Source organism: Hydractinia symbiolongicarpus, chromosome 5, assembly GCF_029227915.1.
Source record: "Hydractinia symbiolongicarpus strain clone_291-10 chromosome 5, HSymV2.1, whole genome shotgun sequence".
Taxonomy (NCBI): domain Eukaryota; kingdom Metazoa; phylum Cnidaria; class Hydrozoa; order Anthoathecata; family Hydractiniidae; genus Hydractinia; species Hydractinia symbiolongicarpus.
In genome coordinates, this window is record NC_079879.1 from 27,337,159 (window position 1) to 27,351,756 (window position 14,598).

Consider the following 14,598-nt stretch of genomic DNA (forward strand, 5'->3'; position numbering starts at 1 on the left):
GTTGAGTTGGAGAATGAAATAGTCCCAAAATTAGAAAATTCAGTAAAATTTTGGAAGAAATATGTAGATGACACTGTTAATGAAAACTAGATAAACAATGTGCTGATCACACTTAATAGTTACCATTCGAATATCCAGTGAACATATGAAGTTAAAAACGATAACTACATAGCCTTTCTTGATGTAAAAACACATCTATTTATCGAAAAGACACGAACACTGACATATAAATGCACTAGAATTCATCTGCATCACGCCCATGGAAAGTTGAAACGGTTAAATGGTTGGTGTTGAGAGCGTTTAATATATGCTCTTAATCACAAGATCTGAAATACGAACTAAATCACTTAAAAAATGTGTTTATAAAAAACTTATCCCGAAGCAGTTGTATCTAATGTAATTAATAACACACAGCGAAATTTCAACATTCAAAATGCCGACACTGTTTCTGAAGAAGACACCAATGAATCTCCAATAACACCTTTCATGGTTTTTATTCTGTCAAGTCTGGCTACGGGAAAATAAATAAGGTTAATTTCGTTTAAGAAAAGCGAATTAGAAAATAATGGTAACTGCTTAGTAAAGCGTCTAACACTTTTAAACAGTTTCTATCAGCCAATGTCAAGCCACGCATTGCTGATCAATGTAAAATGTTATGTTTGCTATTTTCTGTGAAATAGAACCAAGGATGAACACAACATGGTGTTGTGTACAAATATACTTGTCCGGTGGAATAGTGCGATGCTACATACATTGGTGAAACAGCCAGGAGGCTTAATGAAAGATAGACCACCAAAAACGCGATAAGAACTCTCACATCCTAAAACATTCAGTCATTGAGAATTACCAACTTGGTGAACAAAAGAACCTCTGTATTTTGATAGATAATGTTCACCACTTTAAAAAGAAAAAAATAGCTGAGGCTATGTATATTTGTGATAACAGTCCCACGCTTAATGTACAGGGATTATCTGTTCCATTAAAATTGTTTTAAGATAAATATTATTTATAGTCAACAAGGGGAGGAGTGCATTTGTGCACCGCGCGGTGGACGTTACCCTCACCAACGGTATATAGTTTATATACCTTTGGGTATGCCGTTATGTGTTATATGTTTCGTTAAGTATTGTTTTATACGTCCTCTGTGTATTGCGTAGTTGTTGAAAATTATATTTAAAAAACTTTTGAGATAATTGTAACAATTTACGTTGATAATTGTCTTGTAGTAACAAGACGAAATATCCGTTAAAATAAAATAAAAAATGTCATCATCAATCAAACTTCTCGTATTTATTTTTATTGTGAAGTTATATACCGAATTAATATATAAGACTAATTAAGCAAGAACATATTTGTTAATATCGATCTGCTTGTGCTAAGGCACTTGCCATTGTATAACTGGATGTCAGTTGAGCTTGCTGCAATTTTTGGTTATATAAATTGGCAAAACAGTAACAGCTAGTGGATTTCAATAATCAGTTTCTTCACTAAAAAACAATTAATCTTTAAGAATCTTGCTATTAGATCACAGAAATGTTACACGAAAAAACTTTGGAAATGAATACAATTAATTTGGAAACTATGAATTTTAGGAAAAGTAATAGCAAACAGAGAAATATATCACCTAGCAGTCATAATATGTATTGTAAAGAAACAAATAACAACAACATGATCAAGACTAACATTTTATTCCAATACATGGAAAAAGAGTTTGGCAGTACTTTTAAGCTCTATCATGTGTACAGGTAGTGGCATAAAAAGACACCTTAGTCATTAAAGTTACTGCAAAAAAACTTTCATAACAAAAGAACCATCCAGTATGTAAATTCTCTGCCTCAAACCACTGATGGTGATTTATATTTAATGTGGTCTGTGCTCAATGGATTTCAGGATGGACCAGGTTTCCAGTGTTTAGCTCCCATTGCTACAAAAATCTTTATGAAATGACAAACTAACTAGACAATGGGGGGACATTGAACTTATAATCTCAAGTAGAGGAGATGATTCAAACGCTCTACCGACAGAGCTGCCCTAAATCCATCATCTTTTTAAGAACTTATGGGAACATGACCTTATATTTGCTGCAATGATTTCCACAACATAGCTTAGTACACCTTTTTTGCTTGACATGACATTCATATTCTTTTTAGAAAGATTGCAGTTCCCGAGCATTAACAAATGTAAAAATAACATTTTGCATTGATTATAATGTTTTGTTAGAAACAGCATCCATACTTTTACTAACAGCGCGTGAAACCGCCACAGCATTGACGCAATTCTTATATTGATTTTCACCACACAGTGTTCTGTTAAAGGCACATAAGACGTATATTGGTTCCATGGTTACAGAACTCTCATGCACACATTCGCTAAAATTTTCAAGAGGGGAAAGCAAATACACAGTTTGTGCTTGCTATCAACGACACAGTATCCATAAATTCGGCAGATTTTTTAAAAAAAATTATATTTGGCGCACTTTTTTACATGTGTTGTAAACGACTCAGCATCCATACATTTCTTAGATTGTTTTTCACTGATCATTCACTCGTTCGTTGTAATGTAATCAGTTTCTCCACTAAAAAACAAAACACAAAACAATAAAATATTGAAGCAATTCTCCGGAATTTGCAGACAATACATAGAGGTCTAATAGTACTCTAAAAGATGTGTTCACATATTTCTATTTGAGGAGTCTAAAGCAATAAAAAAGCAAGGACTTACATTTACATTGTATGGATCTTCGTTTAATATTATTCTTACGATTTTTCATATCAGTAATTGGCTGTCTGTTCTATATTACCAAAAATACAATTTAGCAAAGCAAAAAAATGAATGCCAAGATTTAACCTAAATATAACGTAAATATTTCTTAATAACCCTAGAAGGACACTGGTCTCTGCTTCATGTACAATAAAAATATAAAGTAAAAGAACGTTTTAGTCCAAAGTAAAAGTCTGCATAACTTTTTAAACAGTTGTGTGAAAGTTTAACAAACATTTAAGAAATTTCCTCAAATAATTATTTTTAACGTTGCAAAAATAAGAAATATAAAAACATTTATATATATGCAAATAGTAATGAATGGAAACATTTAAGAAGTTTCCTCAAATAATTATTTTTTAATGCTGGAAATATATAAATAAAAAACCCATCTATTCATGCATGCAGATAGTAATGAATGGAAACTCGTTGTTCTTAATCGAAAAAAAATTTTTATATAGAAAAATCCTAGTTGGTACAGATTGCATTTTTGCTGTTTTTTAGGCTGAATCAAAAAGAAAAACATTTATGTGGAGTATTTGTTCCACTAGTGCTATTGGCTTTATACCATAGGTTATAACTGTGTGCCGTTTTCATGAATACAAATAGGTCCAGAATCAATTTTTAAAAGCCAATTGCTCTTTTCAAGTACAAGTTTCAGGAATTTCATAAAGTTTCTTCATTGACGGTATTTTTTGGGCTTGGTGACTTGTTGATTATATTTTCAGCCTGAACACATATGTATTGGTTTTGACGCACAATCAAACACTTGCAACACTGACACTGGTCCATTGTGGCCAAAAAGTAGCGATGTATGTCACTCACTAACTGCAATGCTTGTTGATTCTTTTTTCCTTATTGCTTTATAAAAATCCAAACAATGTTTTCAATTCTGTTGACATGGTCACAAAAAGACAAATAGAAATAACAGACTTCGTAGACTACGCATTCATTGAGAAAATTGTATTACATCCAGACTATTAGAGAACTCCATTTCAATTAAATTTTAACAAAGTTTTGTGATATATAGTATGATTTTCATTAAGTATATGCGGGAATATTGGAATACCATGCTTGACTCTGTACAGTTAATCAGTTAAAGCTAAGATGTTAATGGATAACAATATAGAACCACTGAATTATGTTTCACATGAATTAAATTCCATGTGGACTATTTTTTTTTGTGGATGCCACATCGTCTGTAATTAGTTTGCAGATATTTTTTGAGCTGATTAATTAATGTGAATAACTGTTTTTTGTAGACAGACTTAGTTCAAATATCTCAAGTGGACTTTATTTGACAATTTTTTTAAACAACAATACCATGAATTTTACCCATGCTAAACATAATTCACGGAATACAAACACTGTGATCAGTAGGAAACGCATGTTTGGCCAATGTAGCTTTGATACACAAAGAAATATTGACATAAATTCTGTATTTTTTCTTAAAAAAAACAAAAAAATGTTCCCTGATTTTTAAAATGTATGTTGGGTTTATAGTTAACGGACTAGTTTTTATGTGTCTTGAGCCATCGTGACAACGTTTTGCAAAATAGAAAATGTTTGGTGGCTAATCCTGCTGGAAAAGGTTTTAATATGGTGTAGTTATTTCGTGCTTTTTTCACCGCTACTTGTGAGATTTTAAAATATATGTTCAGGTAGGGGGTACAGTACATCTGAATAAAGCACTCCGCCATGATGTGTGACGGTTTAAGTGATCCAACTGGCATTCAATGTCTTATAAATAACTCAATTTTATTTGAATCGCACTTGCAGAAAACTTCTTTCTATAACAACTCAACAGAGTTTTAGTATAACGTATATCTGCACTAATCACTAGATGAATGGCAGGGTTTAACTGCATTTAACGCTCAAACTGTCGTTTAACATAGATATTGAGGTCAACATACCCATACTCATCGAAAAGGATTGGAATGAGTACTATTACAGGGAGCTGTTACAATTCAGGCATGAGCCATCTAACGAAGTGGACGGAAATGCAATAGCAATAATAAGAACTGATTCTTTACAAAACGAAAGCATTGTTGTACACATGCCACAAAACATATCAAAAATATTTTTCATGTTCTTGAAAGTCTCGAACACTTCGATTACAGCTTAGGTTTGTGGAAAGAGAGTTAATCGTGGAGGTGGATATGGTCTGGAAATACCAGTTGTGAATAAGTTTTATGGACAAGAAAAATTGGTTTGCGAAGAAGATTGAGACTGTAAAAGCAGACATTTCCTGTAAAGTTTTAAAGTGTTTAAAATAGATATTTTAAAATTAAATGCTTATCTCTAATTTTTTGAATTGTACGCTAATTGGAGAGAAAAAAAGCCTATAGTTGCCATTTCGTGCAAAAAAATTTGTCCGCTCGAGTGTCCGTTAATTAAGTGTCCGCTAATTGAAGAGAATACTGTATACATTTATTTTCAGCAGCATTTTAAGCTCTACTCAATAAAGGCGACGGGTATTCACTAAGTAGATTTTTCTGCGGGCCTTATCGACTAGTGTAGGTGCTTACACGATTTCAACTGAGTTAACTATTTTTACTCGCTAAACGACAAAATTACAAGACGAAATTTAAGCAAAAATTTACACATGTAACATGACATAAAATATAATAAGAAATAAACACTTACTAGATATATAGTGGCGTAAGCCAAGCCAACTACATGTGAGAGAAAACAACTAAAACAGATGCTGAGATACAGGACAACTCCTGTGATGTATGAAAGAAAAATTTCACTCAACAGCAAATTTAATACAAAAATGTATGTTCGACTCTGTCATTACATGTTGAAGACTGAATGCGCAGAAAAAAGATGTGCAAGATGTGCAGAAAATTTAACTAAAAATAGTACCAAAATTACAATTATTCTCTTTACATAATTAACACGGGACAATACATCACAACACAAAACTAACAAAATGCATCTTGTTCTCCACCGCAGAGCGAACTCTACAGCAGAGCACATACGCGACACCACAAGGACAATACAAATGACGTATCAAAATAAATGTCAATACGGCCGGAAATTCATGTAGGCTGTTGTTTTGTGAGCTACTTTACGTATCCGCACCCTAAGCAACGTTCATTTACACATATGCGCATTAGAAAAGATAGAATTATCACATTTATGTTATCTTAAAATAACTCGAGTTATCTTACAATCAAGACATTTATGTGAATATACACGCATTCCGAAATCACATTAATAGAGTTATCTTAAGATAGCACTTGTTATCTTAAAATAACTTTATTAATGTGACTTTTGAATGCCGTAGGGCTGAGCCGAAACCAAACCATCGCGCTATCGCAATTAAAAAAGGTATTAAAATTAAAAACTTAAATTTAGAGTTAAAAACTCTAATTTAGTATTTTTAGAAAAAACAACTTTTCTTTTTTATTTCCAGATCTCCTTCCTGGTTATTTCTTGAAGTTGGATATGTCAGGTTAACAATAACAAATTTTGAAGAGGTTTTTCTGTTTGTGTAAAATCTTTCTGACGCTATACGTTAATTATTTACTAAGGGTAATCAATTTCATTGTAGCGCGCTCTCAAAATGAGCCCTAAAAGAAAGCCAGCCCTTAGCAAAAAATGGCTATAAATATTTCATAAGTTATTAAATGTTTCAATCCAAATATTAAATTATTACGGTTCTTGCGTTCCTTTACATTTCGGGGATCGTGTGCGCGGGGTTGATGATGGGCTATGTTACGGTAATCCCCTAAAAATAAGTTAATAAAAAGGGAGAAGAAAAACGCGAATGGTCTAAAAAAGATCCTGAATCTAAACATAGATCTTGATAAACGTGGGTCTCTTTTAATGTGTTTCTTTGTGAACTAAAAAATCTCACTATAGGAGTCTCAAAGGCTCTTTATAGGAGAACAGAGGTTTCTACTGTTACATGTATGTTAGCAATTTATTATGTATAAATATGCCTCAGGGTAAGATATCAAAGTTTCCAATAATCTGTTAGGTTTACTGAATTTTATTTGATCTGACCTACATACTAACTATGAGTATAGCCTAACGCAACTATGACATCATAACCATTGAAACTTTAAATTGCTTCTAGTCAACATTAGAGTAAAAATAAATAATAAAAACATGTCTGTCATGTCACATCATACTTCATTTTAAGTGAAGAAAATAAAAAAAAAAGTTTGACCTTTGTTTCCCATTACCGCGAACGTTTGTCTGTTTTATAAAAATAATGTTTTGAGTAAAAAATTTTGGAATGAATTTCTCTACAAATTGTCATTTTGCTCGATATTCAGCAAATTATAAAGTGTAACCTTTCTGGAGTATGGCATTGAAAAATAGGTGCAACTTACACTCGTTTTTCCGTAGTATATTTCGTGCACATTAACCATTCACAGAAAAACTTAACCACATAAGAATATTAAAACCATTTCCGTTAAGGTAGATTTCCACTTAAAATCAAACAAATCGGAAAAAAGCAATAAAAATACTGAAATTTGATTAAATATCTGCTAATTATTTTGTTTTTAAAATTTTTTGTTCCTGAAAGTTGACTGGCTTTAAACCTTTCTGCTTTCTTAGCATTGAAATAATCCACTCCGCCGCTATTCCTTTGCAGGCTTAATTTTGTTTTAAAAAGATTTAATCTTTGACGTCAGTTAACTAGAGAATTGATATTAAAACTGGCTGAACTGACTTGAACAACGCTCAATCAATAGTCATGACTATGCCAAACCTACAATCTTGGGCGACGTTTTTGGTTATAAAATATGGTGTAGGTAGGACCAGCTCATACACGTTGTTAACATTTCTGAAAGTACTGAGAGAAAAAGATATTTTTATTTTCCCATTTTTTGCTAAAATTGACCCAGTCCCAAGTCATTTAACGTACAAAACGCCTCAGATTATTCTGGGGCCTGTTAACAATACAGTTGATAACTCCAGCATTCATTTTATCAAATCACTTTCTCGAGTCTCTTGAACTTTCGTTAATACTTCATGGAGAAAGACATAAACAGAAAAATAACTGATACAAATATAATCTGATTTCTAACATATATACATTGTGCTTTTAAACAATTTTGGCAGAGCTACATATCAGTCCAGAACCTTTAGGACTGTGAAATATTTCTGCCAAGTAATTGTAAGAAATGTTTAGTAAAATAAAAAAAATAATAAACCTATGTAAATAAGCAAAATAGAAAGAAAATAAAACACTTCAACACTACAAAACAAAAGTAAGTTCAAATAAAAAAGATATCGTTCTAAATTTTAAACACTTTCTAGACAAAACAGTGATTTTATATATGTCCTTTTTGTTTTTCGACCAATAACAGCCTTGACAAATTGTGCACTTAATAAGGTTCAGCATAATTAACGTAATATATATCTACGATATCTCCAAAATTACATAAGATGTAAACTACATTTATTAAAACGCTTAAAAACGTATTTGTCCGAATCATGCTACTAGACACAAAAAGTTATTAAACAAAACAAAGAAGCACGACATTTTATAGTTTGTTACCACTTGCTATTTTAATATAACGCAGTTAAAAAAAGGAGGTAATTCAGCACGTCTTTTATCTCATTTTCTTTTCCGCTTCCCTTCCACCCTCTCATTAGCGGTCAGGCTGTCAAATAGTATAACGCTTTCTAAACGAAGTATAATACAGCTAGTTATTTATATACTAGTTTATACTTCATGCATTTTTAGCACAAAGTGTAGATTATGAACGATTAGTTAGTGCAACACTCCAGTTCTATAAAACATCGCCTAAAAATTTTCTAAAGAGATTCTATTTCGTCGGAATTTTTTTTTATACGCCGGTTTTTACAACGGGAAATGTAATTGTTTTGTTATGAATTGGTGTATTGGTATTATTTTGTTTTAATCTGCAACATTTTTTAAAAAATTAGGGTGATAAGAATGCACGAAAAAAACTTCGATATTTCGACTTACAAGAACACCGTCAAGGAATATTAGAGCCAGTATTAAACACTGCAGGACCTCTGAAGCAAGTTATATATATCCTAACATGGGGAGCAATGATTAGTGCATATTATAGTATCAGGATACGAAATTGTAGGAATCCCGCAATCCCCCCTTGCCTCTGCATTCCACCACGCCACACGCATATCGATGTTAAAAATTCCCAATTAGAAATATTGTCGTCCCAAAGTTTACAAAATTAAAGATAATCTTTGAAGCTCAAAAATAAACAACTTAGCTTTGGTCTAATTTAGGTAACGCAGTAGTGTTCATCTTATTGGCGTATAGATATTTGAAAATATAAAAAATCAAACAAAAATAATAGGGATAATACTAATGATTTGTCAAACTACAGAGTACCACTGTTTATTCAACATGCTGTCGTCGAGTGTTTATTGTAGCCTCTTTGCAACGGTTGTTGGTTTTCGACTAGTGACTTACACGAAAGTCAAGCTAATGGCGGGGGAAAATGTATGATCACTGAGGACAAAAACAACAAACTTAAATCATCTTAAATATCACACTGGACATCCAAATACAAATGACAGAAAAGTCCCATATATAGCTTTATTACCCAGGTAAAGGGCGGCATGTCATTGGTTACAACTTACGTCATAGTTGGCAATAGCAACCGTGTTTAAAGTTTTAATAATCCATATAACAACGTATTACTATTATTGTATTACCGAATACTACAAGGTATTACAGTATATTACTGAATACTACAAGGTATTACAGTGTATTACCGAATACTACAAGGCATTGCAGTATATTACTGAATACTACAAGGTATTACAGTGTATTACTGAATACTACAAGGTATTACAGTGTATCACCGAATACTACAAGGCATTACAGTATATTACCGAATACTACAAGGTATTACAGTGTATTACTAAATACTACAAAGTATTACCGAATACTACAAGGTACTACAGTATATTACTGAATACTACAAGGTATTACAGTGTATTACCGAATACTACAAGGCATTACAGTATATTACTGAATACTACAAGGCATTACAGTGTACTACTGAATACTACAAAGTATTACAGTGTATTACCGAATACTACAAGGTATTACAGTGTACTACTGAATACTACAAAGTATTACAGTGTATTACCGAATACTACAAGGTATTACAGTGTAATACTGAATACTACAAAGTATTACAGTGTATTACCGAATACTACAAGGTATTACAGTATATTACTGAATACTACAAGGTATTACAGTGTATTACCGAATACTACAAGGCATTACAGTGTATTACTTAATACTACAAGGTATTACAGTGTATTACAGAATACTACAAGGTATTACAGTGTATTACTGAATACTACAAGGTATTACAGTGTATTACCGAATACTACAAGGCATTACAGTATATTACTGAATACTACAAGGTATTACAGTGTATTACCGAATACTACAAGGCATTACAGTATATTACCGAATACTACAAGGTATTACAGTGTATTACTAAATACTACAAAGTATTACTGAATACTACAAAGTATTACAGTGCATTACTGAATACTACAAGGTATTACAGTGTATTACTGAATACTACAAAGTATTACAGTGTATTACCGAATACTACAAGGTATTACAGTATATTACTGAATACTACAAGGTATTACAGTGTACTACTGAATACTACAAGGTATTACAGTGTATTACCGAATACTAAAAGGTATTACAGTGTATTACTAAATACTACAAAGTATTACTGAATACTACAAAGTATTACAGTGTATTACCGAATACTACAAGGTATTACAGTGTATTACTGAATACTACAAAGTATTACAGTGTATTACCGAATACTACAAGGTATTACAGTATATTACTGAATACTACAAGGTATTACAGTGTACTACTGAATACTACAAGGTATTACAGTGTACTACTGAATACTACAAAGTATTACAGTGTATTACCGAATACTACAAGGTATTACAGTGTAATACTGAATACTACAAAGTATTACCGAATACTACAAGGTATTACAGTATATTACTGAATACTACAAGGTATTACAGTGTATTACCGAATACTACAAGGCATTACAGTATATTACTGAATACTACAAGGTATTACAGTGTATTACCGAATACTACAAGGCATTACAGTATATTACCGAATACTACAAGGTATTACAGTGTATTACTAAATACTACAAAGTATTACTGAATACTACAAAGTATTACAGTGCATTACTGAATACTACAAGGTATTACAGTGTATTACTGAATACTACAAAGTATTACAGTGTATTACCGAATACTACAAGGTATTACAGTATATTACTGAATACTACAAGGTATTACAGTGTACTACTGAATACTACAAGGTATTACAGTGTATTACCGAATACTAAAAGGTATTACAGTGTATTACTAAATACTACAAAGTATTACTGAATACTACAAAGTATTACAGTGTATTACCGAATACTACAAGGTATTACAGTGTATTACTGAATACTACAAAGTATTACAGTGTATTACCGAATACTACAAGGTATTACAGTATATTACTGAATACTACAAGGTATTACAGTGTACTACTGAATACTACAAGGTATTACAGTGTATTACCGAATACTACAAGGTATTACAGTGTATTACTGAATACTACAAAGTATTACAGTGTATTACCGAATACTACAAGGTATTACAGTATATTACTGAATACTACAAAGCATTACAGTATATTACCGAATACTACAAGGCATTACAGTATATTACTGAATACTACTAGGTATTACAGGGTATTACTGAATACTACAAGGTATTACAGTGTATTACTGGATACTACAAAGTAATACGGCATATTACTAAGTACTACAGTATACAATACGGCATATTACTAAGTACTACAGTGTATTACTGTATATTACAAAGATATTACATTAGGCAGTAGTATGTATTAACAACATCACGACGTTGATAAATTGTTTAACGTCGCGTGTCGGATGGAGTTGAGCTGTCGTGAGGAAAGGAATACGACAATGTCGGGTAAAGGTGAGGTTGTGTTAGAGGTTCAAGTATACGACATATTCACAGACTATATGGATCCTTCCATGAAGTGCTTCCCAATCTAAAGGGTAGTAATTGAGGCTAGTTTTCGGCTACCGGTACGAGGTTTGTTATGAATGAGAAATCCGGGAAATCTGTTCATTTTTGTTTGGTAGCTAGCTAAAGTCCGAATTTTTAAGGCTGACTCATTTGTTTTCTTTTATTATTACCTTCTTATTTTTGTTGTCATGGTTTGACTATCATTGTCAGGATCACTTACGGATGCTAGGATACTCGTCCTCCAATTTAATGCCATGGATTTATATTAAATGGCTGGGATAAAATAATGTTTTTGTTATGGCAATCCATGTCAGTCAGGGTAAACACTTAATTAGGCGACGGTAGGCTAATTAGGGCATACCACCTAATTAGGCGACACATTGTAGACTAGTTAGGCCATATGTAACCTAGTTAAGACATTACAATATTTAATGTCTTTTCACACATTCCTAAGAAAAAATCCGTAGCTATAGTCTACGCGACCATGATTTCAGAATTGTCATTCGTGCCTCAATATGTTTGCGCAAGTAAGAATTATGTTAAAATGAAATGTATAACCTAATTAGGTCAAAGGCTTCTCATTTTGAGGTACGCGATCGCGTTTCTACGCCCTATCGCTTAACCTGAATTACTTGAGGTGCGCGAAGTACTGTTTTGACCAGATTGCGAAAACGGCCTGTTTACAACAAGGACAGCCGGATTATGTATGCATGGTCCGATTATTTTTTTTAGCCCTGATTATGTCAAATCTCTCGCTAACATCGCTAAATACACATATTTAAAAAACTAAAATTGTAAATATATGCACGGCAATGTAAACTCGTTTACGAATAAACCGTTAATAAAAAAGAATGTAATGGTGACCGGTTTATGAACGCTGATATAATGGCAGGCAGGCTGTGATTGGCATTTCCTTCCAATTTTTGTAAATGAAACATTCTCTACAAGATAGAACACCCTTAAAAACTAGGCATGGCGAAAGAAAAAAAGTCTACTTTGAAGTAACTAAATTTCACGGAACCTAAATTAAACGCCCTTTCGATTAAACGCTGTTTATTTGATTATTTACAGTATTCTTTTTGCGGAAAATGAGTTTGGTGGAAAGTAATTCAAGTTATTCTTGCGAATCCCAAAATTTGTAGTTGCCTCGAAATTTCGTTTTCTTTAACAACAACTTTGCCACCAGGGCTATTTGTTTGTCAGAAGTGTATAGAATAGTGGTCAGCCCGATTATTTTTGTTCTATAAGTGGGAAATAATTTAAAAATATAAATCTGCCTGCCATTAACTCTCAAATAATATTAGACTGTTGTACGTAAACCGGTTTGCCCTGATTATGTTGCCCCTGATTATGTATTATCTGCCTTGTTCTTAACCAGGCCAAGCTGCCATACATAATCAGAGCAGCATTTATTATCCGGGCAGAACAGAACCGCGTACCTCTGTTGACAGATTACTTTTTGATCTGAGAATTATTGAATAATCCTGCTCCTTTTAATCCATGAACAAACCTATTCATAGCCAACCTGACCATCATAGCTAATTCACCATCTCCTGACTTAGTTAAAAGAACTACATAGACATAAATCTCTTTTGCCTGGCCCCTGCTTATTGTTGGTAACCAGGTCTTACACAAGAATGCGGTTCTTAACTAATGCGGAGGTGAACCAGACGGAGCACAGATGAACAGACATTTTATCTTGGATTTAATTGTAGACAATTTCTTTATTTGACAAAACAATTGGAAACCATTTATTAAAATGACAGTATACAGTCATGCATACTATTTCGGACATGTAGAAAAGTAAGTTAAGTTAAGAGAGTAAATATGTGCTTACGTGATTGATCACGTAAGCACATATTTACAAAATGAGAAGCCTGTGTCACCTATTTAGGTAACGATAGTAAAATACATGAAGATACTCTTTCACAAAACGTTTTTTTTTAAATGGATGTGGTAACAATTATTTCGTTTGTTTTGTAACGTTTCTTTTTTATTCACATCCTGTTTTAACAACGGTAAAATCTTCGTCAAACACTACCACGTTTTTGTCCGCCATATTTATTTTTCTATGTGGCTTGGATGGCTGAAATCCATTATTTAAAACACCAAATAGTGCCACACAACGTTTAGGCCATAAGTTACCAATGCGTGATTCAAATAAGACGATAATTGGTCAAAATTGTCTGCAAAGTGGACAGATTTGATTCACATAAATATTGTAGTGCAAAACACAATGATTTCAACGTATTTGCAACAAAAAGTTTCCGTTCGCCTAGTTAGACTACGGGTGGCCTAATTAAACTACATCACGTTGCCTAACTAAACGACTCTCCTAATTAGGTCATCCCGCCTAATTAGGTGTTTACCCTGACTGAGTTTGTAGAGCCTATTTTACATAAGTTAAAACACAAAAAATCTGGAGTTTAAGTGCAGTAAGTTGCCACAGCATATACCCAAAGAGGCTACTGACGTGGTTGTTGTTTATATTCCATAGCTCTATGGACATCAGCTATTGGGTTTTGTCTCTGTTAACAACAAATTGGCCATTCATTAGAGGGAGGTGTGTTAACAGTTTGCTGTTAAAATTAAAAAAGAAGAGATAAAAACTAACTTGTTTATATGTTAAGTGTAGATAGGAAAAAAAGAGACTGAATTATAAAAATTAGCATAAAAATACACGAGGGTGCCGACTTCGCCGAAAACACTGTATATGTGAAAGCAACCGCATGCATTTTTGCGGGGGTTTTCAGGTTTTTCGTCTGT

General features: G+C 32.7%; 1 long non-coding RNA gene across 1 annotated transcript; it reads right to left on the reverse strand.

Annotated features, from left to right (window-relative positions):
- Positions 1-2,436: 2,436 nt before the first annotated feature.
- Positions 2,437-6,062, reverse strand: LOC130645780 (uncharacterized). The gene is made up of 3 exons (XR_008982737.1): positions 5,407-6,062; positions 2,722-2,847; positions 2,437-2,575 (listed from the first exon to the last, which is right to left on the reverse strand). It is a non-coding gene; the product is annotated as an uncharacterized LOC130645780 (long non-coding RNA).
- Positions 6,063-14,598: the final 8,536 nt, after the last annotated feature.